Source organism: Motacilla alba, chromosome 4 (assembly GCF_015832195.1).
Source record: "Motacilla alba alba isolate MOTALB_02 chromosome 4, Motacilla_alba_V1.0_pri, whole genome shotgun sequence".
NCBI classification, from domain to species: domain Eukaryota; kingdom Metazoa; phylum Chordata; class Aves; order Passeriformes; family Motacillidae; genus Motacilla; species Motacilla alba.
The window spans coordinates 14,771,645-14,789,662 of record NC_052019.1 but is presented as its reverse complement, the minus strand read 5'-3'; the positions used below and the strand labels follow the sequence as shown (position 1 = coordinate 14,789,662).

The 18,018-nt window shown below is 42.6% G+C and overlaps 1 protein-coding gene across 5 annotated transcripts in view; it reads right to left on the bottom strand.

The window, feature by feature from the left end:
- Positions 1–18,018, bottom strand: part of C1QTNF7 (C1q and TNF related 7) — a 50,406-nt gene that overhangs the window by 15,687 nt on the left and 16,701 nt on the right. The window contains exon 2 of one of the 5 annotated variants that reach the window (XM_038136169.1): positions 6,507–6,584. The exons of 3 other annotated variants lie outside the window; for them this stretch is intronic. The gene's annotated coding sequence lies outside the window, so the exon portion shown is untranslated. Of the gene's footprint in view, positions 1–5,761; positions 6,452–6,506; positions 6,585–18,018 lie in introns of those variants that run through there. One more of the 5 variants, XM_038136170.1, reaches the window with a different exon arrangement.

The window sequence follows — 18,018 nt, the reverse complement described above, 5'->3', positions numbered from 1 at the left end:
AGTCGTATATATAATGTTTTTCTAGGTGACATCAGTGGCCCTTATAGGAAGAGAAAAAACCCTTTGAATTCATCAAAGCTGCATAAACTACGTGCTAGCTACAAACAGCTCAAAGGACAGCCTTTCAAATACTCTAAAAATACTGCTTTCATTGGCACACTTTTAACAAAACAGTCATGATTTCTTAATACAGATGTGTCTCATTTTTATTCAAAACCTAGTTTGTTTATTTATCTGTTTTAACCTCAGACTGTCAGATTGTTCAGGCCCTTCTTTTGCTCCTCACGAGTCGCCAGCTGTACACAGTGGTGTGACTGGTGGCTACATGTCACAGCCACAGTGCTGGCTGGGTTACAGTGTGGGGACACTGCCATTGCCTGTCAGGGTGGCTTTTCCTCTCCTCCTCCTCCTCCTCCTCCTCCTCCTCCTGTGCCTGCCAGCACAGAGCTCCCCTCTCTGAGCCCCTGACAGTGCTGAGCTCTCCTACCAGGAGCCCAAAGGTCAAAATCTGTCCTGCTCCCAACAGGCATGTGGGGAAAAGACCCTTTCCCCCTTTGTTCCCTGTCTATTGGGATGTGGATTCCCCTGTGTTTTTTGCTTTGATTGCCAGACATGAGGCTGAAGGTGAGGGGAAAGGACAGATACAGCAGCATTGAAGGAAGCCCAGGAGCAGCCAGGGCCACCTTGGTGCACTTCTGTTCCTCCAGAACTTCTGTTCCTTCATGCCCATATGGGACAGAAAAAAGGCACCTGTCCAAAAAGTTGGAATGTTAGCAGAAAGGTGGCAATGAGAAGGCTTCTTTCCTCTGTGTGATGCTGTAGCTGGCTGAGTTAAAGGATAGTTGGGAAAAGTCCTTAAATGGAAATCTCGGACATGGAACTTGCTTTTCCTGCCAGAAATCTGGCTCAAGTTGAGTGTTTGTTGTGGAGAATGTTGAAGTTGTGGTGAGCCCAGATGTCACAGTCACTTCTCCCTGTTTGGAGTCTGTCTTCAGACCTTGGCAGGGATGCAGTAGGCCAGCAGTTACAGAGGCAGAACCTGTTGGAAGGCCACAGGCATAGCCCCGAGCCTCATGCACTGTCACTGCCTTCCCTTCAGCTGTGGGCTTCTGAAGATGAGTTCTGTCATCTAAACCCTGGAAACTGAGCTGCTGTGCAGATGGTACCACTTGTACAGAAGAAATCACAGCCAAAATAGCGTCCTCTCCAGAGACCCTTGGCTGTGGAGAGGGGCAGCAATGACTCACCCTTGACTATTAGCAAATACAGTGGGTTTGGCAAAAAACAGGGATCCCATTACCCAAAGGGGTTGTTCTGGTTTGGAGTTTGATCTTTAAGCTATGGACTTCCTTTTTTCTACAATTTTTTAAACCTTCCATGTTTCTGCCTTGTTGACGTGTGCTGCAGGCCCAAGAGCATGAAGAGCTGGAAGCTGCTGGGGCAGGCAGGATGGATCTGTGTGCAGTGGGTGGCACAGACACAAGGCTGCTGCTGCTGTTTCCTGAGTACAAACGGTCAGTAGCTCAGCTTGCCTTTGGAATCCGAGAGGGAAAAGTCAATGTAGCAAGAGATTGTGCAAGTCTCCCTGGGGAAAGCAAACGGGGAGTTTGTGCTCGTGCCTGGAGGAATGTCTGTGTTCCAAGAGAGAGCAGTAGACAGGCTCATCCAAGGAGCAGCAGGACATGGCTGAGGCTCCTCAGCCTTCTCACCTGCAATGGCAGCTAAAATCACAGTGGGCAGGGGCCTGATGGAGGCCTTGTGCTGCATCCCTCTTGCCCATGAACTTGCACCACGTCCCAGACACAGCAGACAGCTCAGGAATGCTGAGGTCTCTGTCTGACTGTGAGCATGCCTGTTTACCATCCTGGTCTAGTCTAAATAGCAGGAAAAGGCCAAGGGCACGTGGAGTCCGATAAGAACATTTGATGAGTAACTAATGCTATTCTCTCCATGAAAACAACAGACATTTTTTGAAGGGCATCTGTTCCCTTCAGCTCGTTGCTTGCCTCTTGCTATGGCCTGTCTGGTCTTTATTCTGTTGGATAACACAGCTCCAGTGTAACAGGGGATTTCGGTGCTCATGGTCTTCCCTCATCCTGATTTACTTTTATCACAGGCTAAAGCTTGTAAACCTTTGACTCTTGTTTACAAATAGACAGCATGGATAATATTAGCAAATATAAACAGTCCTCTCCATGAAAATCCTATTTTAAACACAGATTTTGTAAAGACCAATTTTATCTCTACCATCTGTAGCTAGTTAAAATTCCAATTGTTTTTTCTTAAAAAGGATTTGGATAGTAAGCATGAGATACATTAAAACTAATATAAACTCTAGCCTTTTATTAGGAATTTAGAAAAGAATCTAATAGACACCTGGGTTATCTGCAGCCTTGAAATAATGCTAAAAAAGCAATGGTGCTTTCAGTTCTCGTAGGTGATTTTTTTCCCTCTTCTTTTAAACTCTACAATATATTTTTCTAACGTTTATGCTCAAACTTGCATTTGTTTATCTTCAAATAATTTGTTAGATGAATGCCAGATCCTTAGTTGACATTTTAATTAATCTAGAATCAGTCAGTTTATTTTTATTTGGCCCAAGCTGGAATAAGGGGTTATATAAACTAAGGATACAGTCAGTCTCTCACTGCAAGAACCTGTGTACCAACTGAAAATGTAACTGTCCCTCTTCAGTTTGTGGCTGCCATTCTCTCTGTCTGCTGGGGCTCCCTTAGTTTGTAGATTTGCCACTTCCATAAGCTGTTTAACCCAGCTGGCACTGCATTACATCATTAGCATTCTTTGCTATCCAGTACTGTAGTGTAGGGGAAAGAGAGAGGCAGAAGGGTCAGGGAAGGCTTGCCTGTGGTAGACGACTGAGCAGGGCACAGTGCAAAGTGGCCCCTTCCTGAGCTCCTTGGCCCCACCAGGATCAGCAGTTTGAGCTCTGGGCTTTGCAGGGCTGCAGGCACACATTCCCCCACTGCCCCTTTGCAGGTGTGGCCACCTTGAGCAGGAGATCTCAGTGGCAACTTCACAAGATGGGGATTCACCAGATGCATTTGTCAAAAGTTTAGGAGTCTGGCATGGCTGATGCATCATCCTTTCCTTTTGACCACTTTGCAACTGGGGCAGGTGAAAACGATTTTCATCCTTTGCCGTTGTCTGCTCGGTGAATGGGAGCCAAAGAGCTAAAAGCATCCAGATGGGTGCTTGTGCTGGTCTAATTAAATCAGTTTAGAAACATCTCTTTAGGCTGTGGACAGATGTTCTGTTTGTAGAGAGCTGTGCCAGATGAAGATTACAAGCCACACTGCTGGAGGTTCTTGCCCTCGCAGCTCTGCTGGCACAGCCATCCCAGATCCTCCTCAGCTTCAACAGGGTGCAGACATGCACTTAGGGCTGGTGACAGGAGAGGTCACTACCTGCCTGCCCATGCTGGCCTCCTGGGCACACAGTCAACTCTGCTGAGTGCTCCAAATGCATCTCCTGGCTCTTTCAGTCAAAATTAGTCTAGTGGGAATAACAGTCCTTGTGGCTCTGGTTCATTGTGTCTGCCAGGGAGTGGGGGGCCCTAACTAGCCAGGGGACAGTGTGGGAACACAGGGGACAGGCTGGGGTTGGCACAGCTGGATCTGGAGGAGGCCATCTGTTTGCAGTTCTCCTGTGCTGGGGTGGGAGCAGGAACCTGTCCCACTGCTGGTCATGGTGCATGGCCTCTGGGTGAGGAGCTTTGGAGAATGGCAGGGACTCAATGTCTTTGGACTGCTCATTTACCAAGGTCTTGGCACTGGCTCGAGCTAGAGCCGTGGGGATGCTGAAGGATTGTCAAAGGCAGTCCAAGCCAAACACGGAAGCTTTTCTCATCAAGCTGATATATTTTTACCAAATGTGTTAATGTGTGTACAGACAAAGTATGAAACAATGTTGACCATGTCTGGTGAGCTGCTTAGCTTCACTGGGCCAAAACTATCTCAGCAGATAGTACTGGACTTTCTATGTAACACAAAAGTCAACTGTGAGAAATAAACACATTTTGTTTATTGCTTTTTGTATCTTAAACTCTGTCTGCATTAAGAACTATCATATTTCTTCTCATGACTACTCTCAGTTAGAATGTGTTAGGTTAAAAGCTACTTAAATCCCTTACAAAATGCATCTTCCACTAAAATGTAGGAAAAATGTCACTATTGCTTATGTGCTGTCCTTAAGGCTTTCCTTAACTCTGAGGGGCACTTCTTAATTAAGCACATATGGTGCAGTCCTTCCTCACTGCCCTTGCTAGAAAATTATTTCTTTTGATTATGCTTTTAAAGATCATGGCTATATGCAGAAATCAGTCCCTGTTTGTGTTTTTTGAGAAGTTAATAAAAAAGATGGCTGAAAATAACCCCAGGTCTAGGTCCCATCCCTGAGGTCCTCTCTGAGAGTTGATTGTCCTCCCTGAAGGTGTGCAACCCAGTGGAGCAGTCAGCTCCCTTCTCCAAGGCACCTTGGTTGTGTCCTTCTTCTCAGGAAAGAAATTAGTAATATTCTGTGTATATTGGTTGCTTCCTCAATCCCCACAGTTTCCTTCACACTCTCCAGGCAGTGAAGAAACTGTTCCCTATTCCACAGAAACACAGCATATATGTAAGCTGAGAGCAGTCCTGAGAATACCCATTTACTGATCTCCTTTTTCAGACCATTTCTCACTGCAGCTTTCCAGAGTTTTAGCAGCTCACAGCCATCCAAGCGAAACAGAGCAACGGGAGCAGCACAAGCAAAAAAAGAGGCACAAGCAGCCCTCAGCAGGGCAGGGGCGGTCACAGCAGGAGAAGGAATTGCTGTGGCACTGCTGCTGGGTGGCACTTTGGGGCAGAGCCTGGCATCTGATTTTCTGCAACCACTAGATGGCACAAAAAATGCTGCTGTAGCATCAGCTTGTTCCTGGAAAATTACTTAAGCGTCAGGCTCATGCTGCAGTTAAAGGGGATTCTTATGTCCCTCTAATTCAGAGGTACATTTTAATGTTTCTCTTAGATGCCAGAATGTATTGGTTGGAGTCATCCTGTTGAGTGGAAGTTAATCTTAACAGCAAAATCCAGCTTCAAATATCAAGCAGTGCTGGAGTCAGTGCCATTCACAGGTGGAGAGTAACACAGCAGAAGATGAAGGGAAGGGAGGTTGCTCTGCTAATTGCATTACAGAGCCAGGCACTAAGAAAAATCACCAGTTCTTGTCCTAGGGCTGATAACAGTTCTCTTTTTAGCCTTGGGCAAATCACATAATCCTCTTCATTTCTCTATTTCCATATGGAGGGCAATGATTTCCTGCCCTGCAGTGATACCAGAGGAGTTAATTAATACTCATAAAGCACAAACAGAGAGAAGAAAAGCACTTAAAACTATTATAAGCTACTTGCAAGGGAGAGATGTCCTGGTCTGTCCATCCTGCACCATCCCGCCATTTCTGAGACACTGTGATGGCTATAATATGATGATAGAGTATGTATAAATATAAAACATAATGAAAGTTGTGTTTGTATTGTTGTTGTGTTTGTAGTGTAATTCATAATGGAAATTTCATGTTGAGTGAAAACAGCCTCGCTGCTGCTCTCTGAAGCCCTCTGAGACAAAGAAAGAGCCTGATGCTGAGGAAGGGTGACTTGCATGACCCGGCCCCCACCCACAGTCCAGCTTGCCTGCAGCTGAGGGAAGGAAGCTTTGGTGCAATCTGTGGTTCAGTTGTTAATTTGTAATTAAAGCTCCGAGTTACTCACAGTGCTGTGCAGCCACGGAAAGGTAACCAGCTCTGGGAAAGGAGCTGGTGCTAGACTGCTCAGTACAAGAGACACGTGCAGCTCCTGAAGCAGGTCCAGAGGAAGGAAACAAAGATGATTAAGGATTGGAGCATCTCTCTTCTGAGGACAGCCTGAGGGAGCTGGGCCTGTTCAGCCTTGAGAAGAGACGACTGGGAGGGGAGCTCATCAATGTCTGTCAGTATCTGAAGGGAGGGTGGCAGGAGGATGGAGCCAGGCTCTGCTCAGCACTGCCAAGCAATGGACAAGATGCAATGAGCAGAAATTGATGCCCAGGAAGTTCCACCTGAATACGAGGAAGAATTTCTGTATTGACCAAGTATTCTGTATTGACCAAGTGAATTCTGTAATGACCAAGTGCTAGAACAGATTGCCCAGAGAGGTTGTGGAGTCTCCTTCTCAAAGTAGTTTGGACACAATCCTGAAATATGTGCTCTGGGGAATCCTGGTTAAGCAGAGGGGTTGGACTGGAGGACCTCCCTTCCCATGTCACCCATTCTGTGATTTTGTAACATCTTTTGTACATCCTCAGGATCAAGATCTTTGATGATTTTACCACTGAAATATGCAAGCCATGCATAATGCATATGCAGACTGACTTCTGATAGCCCAGACCGTAAACTAAGACAGTTCTGAACACTATTAGGAGCTAAGGGAAAAGCATAAGGATTCCAATGTAAAACATTAGCAACTGGGAAAATCTCACCGCAGCAGTTCGTATGACTGTTGTGCTCATGAGGTAACATATTTCCTTTTCTCTTTATTGAGTGTAGTGGACATGGATCTAGGAGAGACAAAGGATTTTACAGGGTATACAGGGAACTACTTTTCATCATTTACAAAGAAAGGGTTTAAAGGTTCAGATAAGGACAGTACTGAAAAAAGAGAATTTGGCATGATGTCCCTGAGAAAACAAAGAACAATTATGTTCAAGCATACTTCATGCACTGATTTCACTGCCAATGAAAAGAGACTGACCGTGTCTTCCCATAATCACAGAGGGTATTTATGGCTTAAATGTAATTTTTGGTTTATCTGAAACTGAGTTATATCAGCTGTTCATTAGCAAACTGAGAAATCAGGCTGTGAATGAGAGAGACATGAAAACTGTCAAACCAATACAAACCCAATGAAACAAATGATTACTGATTGGGCTTGAAGAAAGATGAGGAAAACTATTTTTATATTAAAAAAGAAGACACAAGGGCTGCAACTGCAGTGCTAAACTGATTTCTAATCACTCACAAGAGTATTGTCTTTGTTTTTCTAGTGATAAATTTAGTTTTCCTGCTTGTCCCAACTGCACATTTTAGTGATGATCTTGGAGATTTTTCAATTTCCATTAAAGATTTTAAACAGCAAATAAAGTGATCTTGGCAACCTGTGGGAGAGCTAATGCAGCAGATAGAAGATGTTTTAAATAAAAGGTTTGTCTCTTTACTCTCTGAAGGCTGTGCCCAGGTGATGCAAGAACCAAACAGCCTCAGGAGTATCCAGGAGTCCTTCACGTGGAGCAGCAGATCAAGAGATGTTTCATTAGCTTGTTTCCTGGCTGTGCTCCTGCTGTGGTGCCCCTGTGCCTCCCTGGCTGAGGTTCATTACCCTGTGTAAGGCAGGGGTTGTTTGGCAGCCCCTGTCCCCCATGGTGACGAGCCTGCTGTGTATGTGCAGGCTCAGCACGTGCTGTACAACCTTCCAGCCCAAGGCAGGACAGAGCTGCAGTGTTCATGCACCAGGTGAGTGCTGAGAAGCCCCTTGGGTCTTCTGTAGGAGCCTGCTGTGGTAGAGGAGATGTGGCAGGAGGGAGACAAGGAGCAAGAACGGGCTGGGGCTGCCTCGATGGCTATTGCAGGGTCCTTTTGGGAGTGGATGAGTCAGGCTGATGCAGGCATTTAATTATGCTGCCATTTAATTATACCCAGAGCTGAACAGCCTGCTGTGGAAAAAAGTATCTTGAGTTCCAGCTTTGAATGGTAGCATTATAATCATAATCCTTTGGGACCCATGGCTTGCCCTCCCTCATAGCCAGGTCTTGCTCCCACTCACCAAGTGAGCGCAGTGCTCTCCTTCTGGCCAGAGCCTGTGTGAGACAGTTAGCCATCATGGGAACCTGCAGAAAGTGTTTTATTATCCTAAAAAAAACCCTAATATAGGAAATAAAGTAACACACCCAGCAACGCTACTGACTTGTAGCTCTTAGCGCCATTATCTTCCAAATAACTAGCCTTCAGATACTGGGATTTGTTATATACTGAAGTCTTGGTATGTTGCTACTCCTCTAAATGGATCAAGATGTATCTCAAACAATAATAAAGCAATAGTAAATTATAGATCATTTTAGTTTAAAAAAAAGTTATCAAGATGGGATTGAAAGTTAGAGAAATTAAATGAAAGGGAAGAAAAACACCATAAAGAAGCACAAGCACTTGACAAACAGCTATTAGACTTGAGAGATGCCCTTATTCTTGCTGCTCAGGGAATGGACTTATTTTTCCCACGAAGAACATTCACAATACCTTATTTAGTAATATTTCAAGGAGCTTTTTTAGCATCTGGCATTGAGTGCAGTTGTTGCAATGCTTTGGCAGCATGCCACACTGTAAAGCTAACACATTAGCATAATACAGAGATGAAAATAAATTGGAGAAGACTCATGAAATCTTCAATGCAAGGTGCAGCTCCTGTAATGTCCAGCTCCATGGAGGATTCATGCTGTAATGCTATTCTTCTGCTTTCTACTCCTATGAGAGCAGAGGCACTTTTTCCATTTTTTTTTTCTTTTAAAGTGAAAGGGTCATCAACTTCAAGTACATTGTACATTTTGCAAATGCATCACTAAGTGGGAGTAGTGATGGGAATCAAGTGATACATGGGCACTGGTGTGGTTTATAGGATTAAGCATGCTATAAGGACAGAATCTGGCTTGGATCAGATGTGCAGTGTTTTATGAATCATCTTTAATGGCATGAGTAGAATTGGATAGAGCCTAATAATAGACCTAGAACATTTTTCTATTTGAGTTTGCTACAAAAATTGCTATGCAACTGATCTTTAAGTGAAACAGTTTTCCTTAACAGTTTTTAAATACCATCCTGGATGGTGTTAACAAGGTCAGTGCAGAGATCCAAAAATTATTATCAACATTTCTTATAACAGGCTAAAATATCTTTTTCATAAAGGAGGTAGATAAAATGAATTTGGTTCATGGCATAATTTTTGGGTGTTATAAATTATTTTTCCTTCAAAACTCTACATGAAATATTTTCAAATACAATAATGCATTCTGGATTTGAAAAGGCAAGACTCAGAAAGTCTAAACTGACAGCAAAATACTATGACAAATAAAATGAGAAGTGTGGAATACTTCACAAAGTTCACTGGTCTTTGCAATTGCTTCCCATTTCTATGGCCAAGGTATACAGTGAATACAGCAATAATCACAGAAGACCAAAAGAGAGTGTATGGAAGTAGTGAAGCAAGAAAATGCATTTTTAAATAATCCTCGGTAAATGCCATTGTTATTGAACTCTTAATCAGCATTCAGAGAGGTTTTAACACACTGCATATATTGTCCATGTCCATTGGGATGTGATTTAAAATCAGTGGACTCAACTATGTTCTCATTAGCACTGGTGTAAATCCACAGGAAATCATCAGACTATATCAAGGTCATTTCCAGTTTTTCAAGGAGTAACCAAATAGAAATTGGTCCATGTTCCTTGGTTCTCTCTTATACTCCTTTGTCTAAGAACTACTCCTAAATAAATAAACAAAAATATCATGCCCACTGCATCTTCTCCACTTTTTAATAGGACAAAAAATAACACCACAATGTTTTTCCCTTTGGTACCTTCTTAGTAGACCACCTGTCAGTGTGAGAATTACAGAGTACTACCAGCCTCAAGTATCCTAGGAAAAATTAAGCTGGTGGGTCTGGGACCAGAGGAAGCATAACTCTGAAATCTGAAGACATCTGGAACCCAAAGGAATGCCTGGGGTTGTGGGAAGTGACACAAAAGTGTTCAATCACGGCCAGCTTGAAAGTAAGGAGTGTGAAAGATGTGAAATGAGAAGCAACTCTCATTGGAGGCCTCCAAGGCCCAAGAAATGGGGTAAATGAAGTGGCAGAAGAAGGAACTATTGTTCAGAATTACAAAAACCAAGTCCTATCCTGGCCAAGCCCCATTTGTCTGCCTCCAAGTTCTGCTGTCCAACTTGCACCTTGCTGCATTTTAGTGTGAGAAGGCATGCAAAGAGAGCAGGCTGGGGATAACTAAACTCTACTTCTCCCCACCAGTGAAACACTCAGGAATCTGATGTACAAGTGGTTAATTTATCTTATTTCACAGTAAACACTCAGCCTTCTTTGGGCATCTATGGAGCAGACTCACCATTGCCCCGCTGCGTGAGTGGCCCTGCAGTGGTGCCCAGAAAGAGTGTGGTGGGTGAGACACACAGGAGGGAAAGCACAGTCCAGATGTGAATCAGACCCTACAGGAACAGCATGACTGAGCAGCTGCAGGCAGACATGGACCTTTTTGCCATGGATTTCATTACTGTGGGTCTCCTCCACTGTCAGCAACTGGTAATGGCAAAGCAAAGATGCTGTTAAAGCCCAGACCTGGTAGAAGAGCTTTGCATTCCTAAATGATTTAATCAAAAAGCAGAGCATAAGCCCCATAGGCAACAATCCTGGCACAAGGTTTATTTTTACTGTGTGAATTAAAGCACTGGAATGTCCTGAATTAATTCCAGAAGAGTTAACACTCTCACACCTCGCAGCCTGGCCAGGCACCCAGTGCTGTGGGTACAGGCTGTATCCTCATTTTCCTTATAGCTCAGTTACCAAAACAGCCATATCCTTCTAGCCTTTTTTAGCTCAACATTCCTTTGGAGCCTTCTTCAATTATTGCTCCCGTACCTCTTACTTCTCCTTCCCCTTCCTTGTCTATTCCTTATCCTGGGAACTTTCCCTTCTCCACTGTGGCTGAGACCCACTGCCACCCAGCTCACGGCACTGACTGGCCCCCAGCCTGCTGCAAGTGGGTCCATGTGAGCCAGATGAGCAATTTCTTCTTCCAGTCTTCATCATTTGGTTGTTCACTTGGGGAAGCTTTTTTGAAGGTAGCTTGCACTACCTTCAGACACAGAGACACTGTTTTTGCTGCTCAGGGCAGAGCTAAGCAGCTGACAGATATGTGAGAAGCCATTGTGCTGACAAAAGGCAGCGCTGCTGGCAGCTTCCTGCTTATAAGCTCCCTGGAAGGGTTCAGAGAAAGTGGGAAATGTTTGTAGAAACAAAACTTATTTACTATAATCTGCTTTTAGCTTATCTTCTAAAACATGTGCTCTTTAACCGAGATCCCACTGCTGAGCAACCACAGTCACCTCTTCTCATGCAGCTTTTGAAACTTTTGCAAGATGGTAGGACAGACCGTGTTGCATTTTATGCTTGGTTTTCTAATACTCCTTTCTGATGAAAAAACTAAGAGGCCAGTACTGGAAAACTCCTTAAGTTTTATGACTATTCCAAGACCTGCTGTCACAGTATTCATTTATTTCCAGTCAACACCACTTTGGCAAGTGAACAGATTAAGACAAATCCTGCTGCCCTGTAGACATCCACATTTCTTCTTTATCCCATATGTTTTCTCCAAAATGTTCCAGTTCTTTTTCTAAAATTGATTTTACATCTCCAGCCTAGTCAGGGACTTTAACTTCTATTTCATGAGACAAGATGGTTGAAGAAGGAAAGAAGTATTTGTTCAGGAACCAAGACAAAAACTGAAACAGCTGACTCAAGGGCACAGAGGAGCTTCCTGACAATGAAAAGCTTGAAAATGGGTACTCACTCTGTAGCTGTACCATAAAACATTTCCTTTGTTCAGAGAAGCAATAAAGCGTCACAACCGTGAACTTGTCATAACCTCAGTTTAAATTTTAAATTTATATCTTTTAAAGAAAAAAAAAAAACACCACACAAGCATCTTCTTTAACCCCCCACTAACCATGGGCACAGTTTGCCTCTCATAACTAAGCAAGAATTGACATTTCTGTAGTTTTTCTGAGAAAAACTTACTCAGCTGCATAACCCCATCTCAGCCACCACCACAGATCTGCAGCAAGCAGGGAAATTTATTCATTAGATTTATCCTATGTTTATTAACAGCCCAGCTCAGAAAAAGAGTCAGTGACAAAAACCATCTGGAATAAACATAATGGAAAACAAACAATGTAATATATTCCGTCACTCCAGCCTAATTGCACTGTTTGGTGCAAATGCAAGTGACAATTTACAAGCCAAACTCTTATTAAAGGGAAAAATGAGCTGTGCAGGGAAGCACAAATCAAAGTAACTAATCAACACAGGCAACACATTCAGGGATTTAAGAGCCAAGGTACAGCAGTCTTTTATTCCTCTTTGTTTTCAATTTGGGAAACCTGCTGTGATGTTGCAGTACATTATACATTATATATCTACTTATGCAACACTGGGGAGAAGCTTGCCTCTGACTCTTGTCAGAGGCACCAGCTACATGTTGTCATTTTTCACTAGCTACAGCCTGTGACTTTTGTGTTTAAACAGCTCTTTTCCTATCACTTAAGCTGGGAGCAGCCACACTGTCCGAGGCATCACTTTTCTTTTAACATATAATAAAAACTTTTAGCATATAATAAAAAATTCTAATTAAGGATGAGGTTAGAAAAGGTTCGAGTTAGCTAAAAGCAATGCCAATTTGCATTTGCAACTAAAACAAGTTCTTGTTGAGTGAATTGGTCCAGCAAGAGAAAAAGGAAATTCCCTTCCATGCAAGAATCTGAACAACATATGGCTGCTGTCCATGACCCGTTTCAGCTTCGAAGCTGGAACTGACTCATTAGATGCATCTGGTGTCCCCAGGGAAGCAAGAGAAAACCCTGGCAGCAATAAAGAAAAGATGGTAAAAGCCATCTGAAGCAGAAATCAGCCAAATATCCTGTCTGCACTGGAGCATCATCTTCAAGAATGACTTTAGGCACCTGCATGAAAACTGAGCCCTCAAAGACATAACACTGCTACAATATGTAACACACCCCAGAAAATACCAGCTCAGAGCAACAGGGAAAATGTTTGAGACCTCATTACAACAAGGGGCAACCATCTAGCATTACAGTGAAATCAGTATGAGAAAATATGCCCACGGCCCTGACGGCAAAAGTGGGGGTCACAACTTCCATGAATGTAGCAAGATATGATTTATAAAATCCTGCATGGAACAATTCTCTCAGTAATGAGATGCTGAAGGTTTTTTTTCAGTCTTTTTGTGAGAAAAAAAAAAGTGAGGAAGGGCTTCACTGAAGGCAAAAGATGTCAAAAGACCCCCATGCTGCTTTATCTGCCACAAGGAGGAAGACCACAGTCATCATCCCCCCATGGGCATAGGTGCCTCTCTGGACTTTCACATCCTTCCCTTGTCTGCAAGGAGCCAGGATCCTTTCACATTTTGGAAATGGCCCTGTAGCTCAAAGAGAGATTGCCTTGGAAACAGCATTTATCAACAAGAAAGCATTTCATATTTCTCCTTGAACTGATATTTTTCTGGAACATGGTCCAGTGCTCTGTTTCAGGGTCCAGTAGGCCCTGAAACACAGCTTATTCTCAACCATAAGGTAGCCTTGTTCTGAATAAGAAGGCTGATAATGTGCAAACTTTTGTTATAGCTCATGTCTATGAAAAAAATGTCCATATATTAGTTTCTGCATGTGCTGTTTTCAGAAATGTCACACATTTGAAGAGGTGGTATCTTAGATATGTCCACAGCAGGGGGTTTCTTTCTTTAAGTGCAAACTCAGAGAAATACACCCCTGAGAATTCTAAAATTTCAGTACTTCAGAAAAGTAAAAAAATTTATTGCCAGCTAGATGTACATCCATCTCTCCAGAGCATCATTTCATCATCTTATTAGCATGCAAATCAAGATGACATAGCTGTTGCTGCCTAATTTCAAATTTGGTATTTACAGCATAGATGCACTGTTGGGATGGTCTTTGGCAACACCTTCCAGGCATCTCTGCATGCTGTTGACCTGAAACTGGAATTTTTTTCAACTGGGAAGATAATCATGAGGATGACTCTTCCTCTCATGCGCTGAGTTCCTGTCTGTTCTTAAAAAATATTGTATTTGAGTCACATGTCAAACCCCACAGGTATTGTGTTAATTTATGTCTCTCATCTTCTAATGACTATCATTTAAGCAGAAACTCCCAAAAGTTGTAGTTGTTTTTTCTCTCATTTCCACTTAAATGACAGGAATTTAACTAATGTTCAAAAGAGGGTATAAATAAAAGAAGGATGGCTCCACATATGTAGATTTAAAAAATTGAGGTGTGTGTGGTGTCTGGCAATAATTATAATGATAAAATATTTTAATTATCAGATAATATGGATTCTTATTGTCTTGCTCTATGACCCACTAGTGGCCAGTGTGACCAGAGAAGAGTTCCTAAACATTTTCCTTCCAGAATAGCCATGGAAACAGAGCATTTTCTCTGAGGAGAAGAACACAGCAGCCATGGTATGGTCAACACAATAGTCATATAAGTTTCCAAATCTCCAGCTTTGTAAGTGGGGATTTTTCTGCCCAGCTGGGATGCTCAGACATTCATTTTGTTGCTCTCTTGTACCCTGAAGGATTTTTGTAATTCTCCAGGATTCCCTTTTCCTCTGAGGGAGGCGAATCAGAGGCCGTGCTGTAGGTAGGAGGTTGTTCTTGCACTGAGGCAGTGCTGGCAGTGCCTTGTTGCTGCAACCATGTGAAACTGAATCTGGTTCCTGATTGTCATCAAAAAAGCCCCAAACAGTCCCAATGCTTTCTTTTGACTCCCTGCACTGTCACCTTTGCCCACATGCTTCACCACGTACCTTTGGTGCTGTCAAGGGTCTGAACTACCGAGAAGTTCCAAAATCAATTTGTGAGGAGCATTGTAATTTTTCTCAGTGTTTTAGAAGGACTTCACAGGGACAAGGTAGCTGAGATACTGAGCTATCTCAGGGAACTATCTATCAACAGCCCCTCAAAGCAGAAACTACTTGCTAGAGCATCAGCTGATAGACAAAAACAGAGATGACATTCAAAGAAAAAATTGGTTTACTTATCACTTGCTCTGCTTCAACATTGTTTTAGAAAAAGCTGGATGCAGATCTTTCCTGAATGTAATTGCAGATTTCAGGAAATAACCTGAAAGCCACAGAGGAAACGCTACAAATACAACAGAATTAATTCTCTCAGGAATATGACTGCTTGCAGATTTCCCTCCCCTTCCCCCTTTCTCCTTCACTTTTTTTCCCAGCTACATTTAAGATATCAAGTTTATAAGCTACTTCACTGAAGTTCAGAAATGGGTAGTCACTGAAAAAAAAGTTGCACGAGCAAACATCAGTTGACAACAAAGGATGATGGTATTTGTTCCTGCAGATTCACAGCAAAAAGTCCATGTTCCCATTGCAGCCCTCCATTGCAGCAGCTTGCTCAGAGCAGCTTCCCGACCTGCTTTCCATCTGCAGACTGGAATGTCACTGCACTGCTTCCTTCCCTTCCAAGGGCTTTTCCACTACAGGCAGCACGGTACTGGTAACTGCTCTCAGCTCTCCACACTGGTCAGCTGAGGAAATTTGCTGCTTATGGTCCTTTGTGGTCAGTTTTGCTGATTATCTGATACAACACAGATTGAGAGCTTTCTAGCAGGTTTGGAGGGTTGTTTTGTTTTACCTCTGAACCTATGGCAAAGCTGCAGGCGCACAGCACCATGGAAAGGATTAAAAGCTGTTTTCTCTCCTTTACAAAGAACCTGTTTATCTATGAGTGGCCATGGATGGACACATATTTCCAGAATTCAGGAAAACTACCTTCAGTTTACTGCCTCTTCACAGACTTTTAATAAGATCTCAGTTCTGCAGTCACTGAGTCATGCCCCAGTCCTCGGGTCTGTAAGCCTGAGAGGTGGTTGACACAATGAATGTATATGGGCTGGAGTGTTGTACCAGAGCAGTAAGGGATGGTAGGGCTTCACAGAGAGAAAAAGGGCTTGAGATAGACACCAGAGAAGTCTAAGTGAACCACACATCAGATTGTAACCTCTTCATATTGCAAGGATTTATCTGGGAGAGCCACTCTCTGAGTTACGTTGCTGTCAAGTAGCAAAATACTGCCTCTGGTTTTTGAAGTATTTTAACATTTCCAATCCTTAAATAATTAGAATTGTCAGAAAGAAAGACAGTCCATCAATCAGAAGCTTTCACAACTCCTTCTCATTTGTATGTAGATTCCTAAACCTGGAAACCTGATATTGTCAAATAATATACTAAAATAGAACACCTCAATAATTTCTTTTTTTTTTTTTTCTTTAAACTCTACAGTATTGGATAGAAAAGAGATCGTAAAACTTTCACAGTGGAACTGGAGGAAATGTTCTCTTTTCTCAAGCTACTGGATTTGTGAGTCTTCTGTTATTTTGGGTAATGACCTGTCCCAGAAGATGTCTGGGTCTGGAAACCACCAGGAAATGCATAACATTAGGCAGTAATCAAGTACAAGGCAGTAATTAAAACATCCCTTAGCCTTGGGCATCAGATTTCAAGGGTCAAAAGCCTTCATGCTTTGCTTACATGTGGGTGACTTCACTTGTGCCTGCAGAGATGGGGACAAGCCCCTGAAATCCAAGCACGTGGGCAGCTGGGCTCACCAGCTGTGCTGGGGCATTCTGCCCCCACCAGGCCCCTTCTCCATCCCAAGCCTTCTTTACTCCACAGAGGCTGAACAGCAGCCGTGCTGTGGAGGCAGGAGAGGCTGATTTGAGGAAAACCTGTACTCTGGAAGAGCCTGGCATTAGGACATTCTGTATCCTGAAAAAGGGAGAAAGAAAAAGGTTTCAAGAAGAATTGGAGAAAGAGGGGGGAAAAGAGAGAGAAAGAGCATGTCCTGTATCACCACTGAGATCTCCCAGCACCCCCTCAGCACAGGAACTCTTCAACAGTCCCATTCCTTCTCAAAGAGGGAGGCAAAAGCTCCAAAGCTTGGTTGAAACAAGGCAATTCTCTTTTTCCTGGTGCACCAGGTATAAGCACTGATAACATCTCTTATGTCATTATAATTAATAAAGCCTTTGACAATATGTGCAATAATCCATTCTTAAGATTAACTAAGTAAAGGTTAAACAGTTTGCATGTCACAGGTTGTCTCAAGTGATTTCTTTAAAAACAAGCTTTTCAGGACTGAAAATCATGCAGAGAGGGAGAAAAGAACTTTTTAGAGCAGTAAATTAAGATCCAATAGCAAACCATTTGGATGAAATCTGTTTGTATGATTTCTTTTCTTTGAAAGAAAATAAGTTATTTTCTTATTTCAGATCTCTTCTTTCTATTTGTGTTCCTAAATTTATTCCTGATTTAAGATCTTGTGTTCTTAGATTCTCCACTCATCAAATTTCATAGCTGTACCTCCTGAAAATAAAAGTTTAGAGTAAGAAAGATCAAAAGATTTTGTTCAGCTGTTTCCATAGGCACTGTATTATTTCCTCTGGGAAACTGTGCAAGAGGAAGCTTTCAGCCTGCTCACAGGATACAGCAGAGTGAAAATGCAATTCACAACTGGGGCAGCTCCTTTGGCTCTTTTTGTTGCTTGTTCTCTTTGAGCTCACATCAGATTAGAGCATTTCACAACTTGTTTCGAGCTTGAAAACACAAGCTGAATAATTAGATGAATATATTTCATAACAAATAATCCTGAAAAATATGTGGTTTATTGGTTGTGAGCTAGGAAGCAACATCAAGCATCCAGACATGGATACTTTTCATTTAGTGCATCAGTTCTCCATAATAAGATAGAGTACATTCCTCACCATAAAATATACACAAAGTATTTAAAGATGTTCAAATTCAAAGCTAGAACCATCTGCTTCTCACTGACATCTGTTGCTTCAAAGCGAAGGACTATATGAAAGGTTCAGAAAGCTTTAGAACTCAAAAGATGCATTTGCTAAGAGAACACATGAATATACATGAATTCAAAAACTATAATATAAACTGCTGCTTTCTCCCTGGAGTGTGGTTGCACCAGCTAGGTATAAGAGAGTTTTGTGTTGCAAAGAAAACAGCTCCTACCCATCTCTGTGCTGAAAATTAAACTTTTTCTCATTCTCCAAACACTCTTGAAAAGCAACATCATCTTCTTCCATCATCA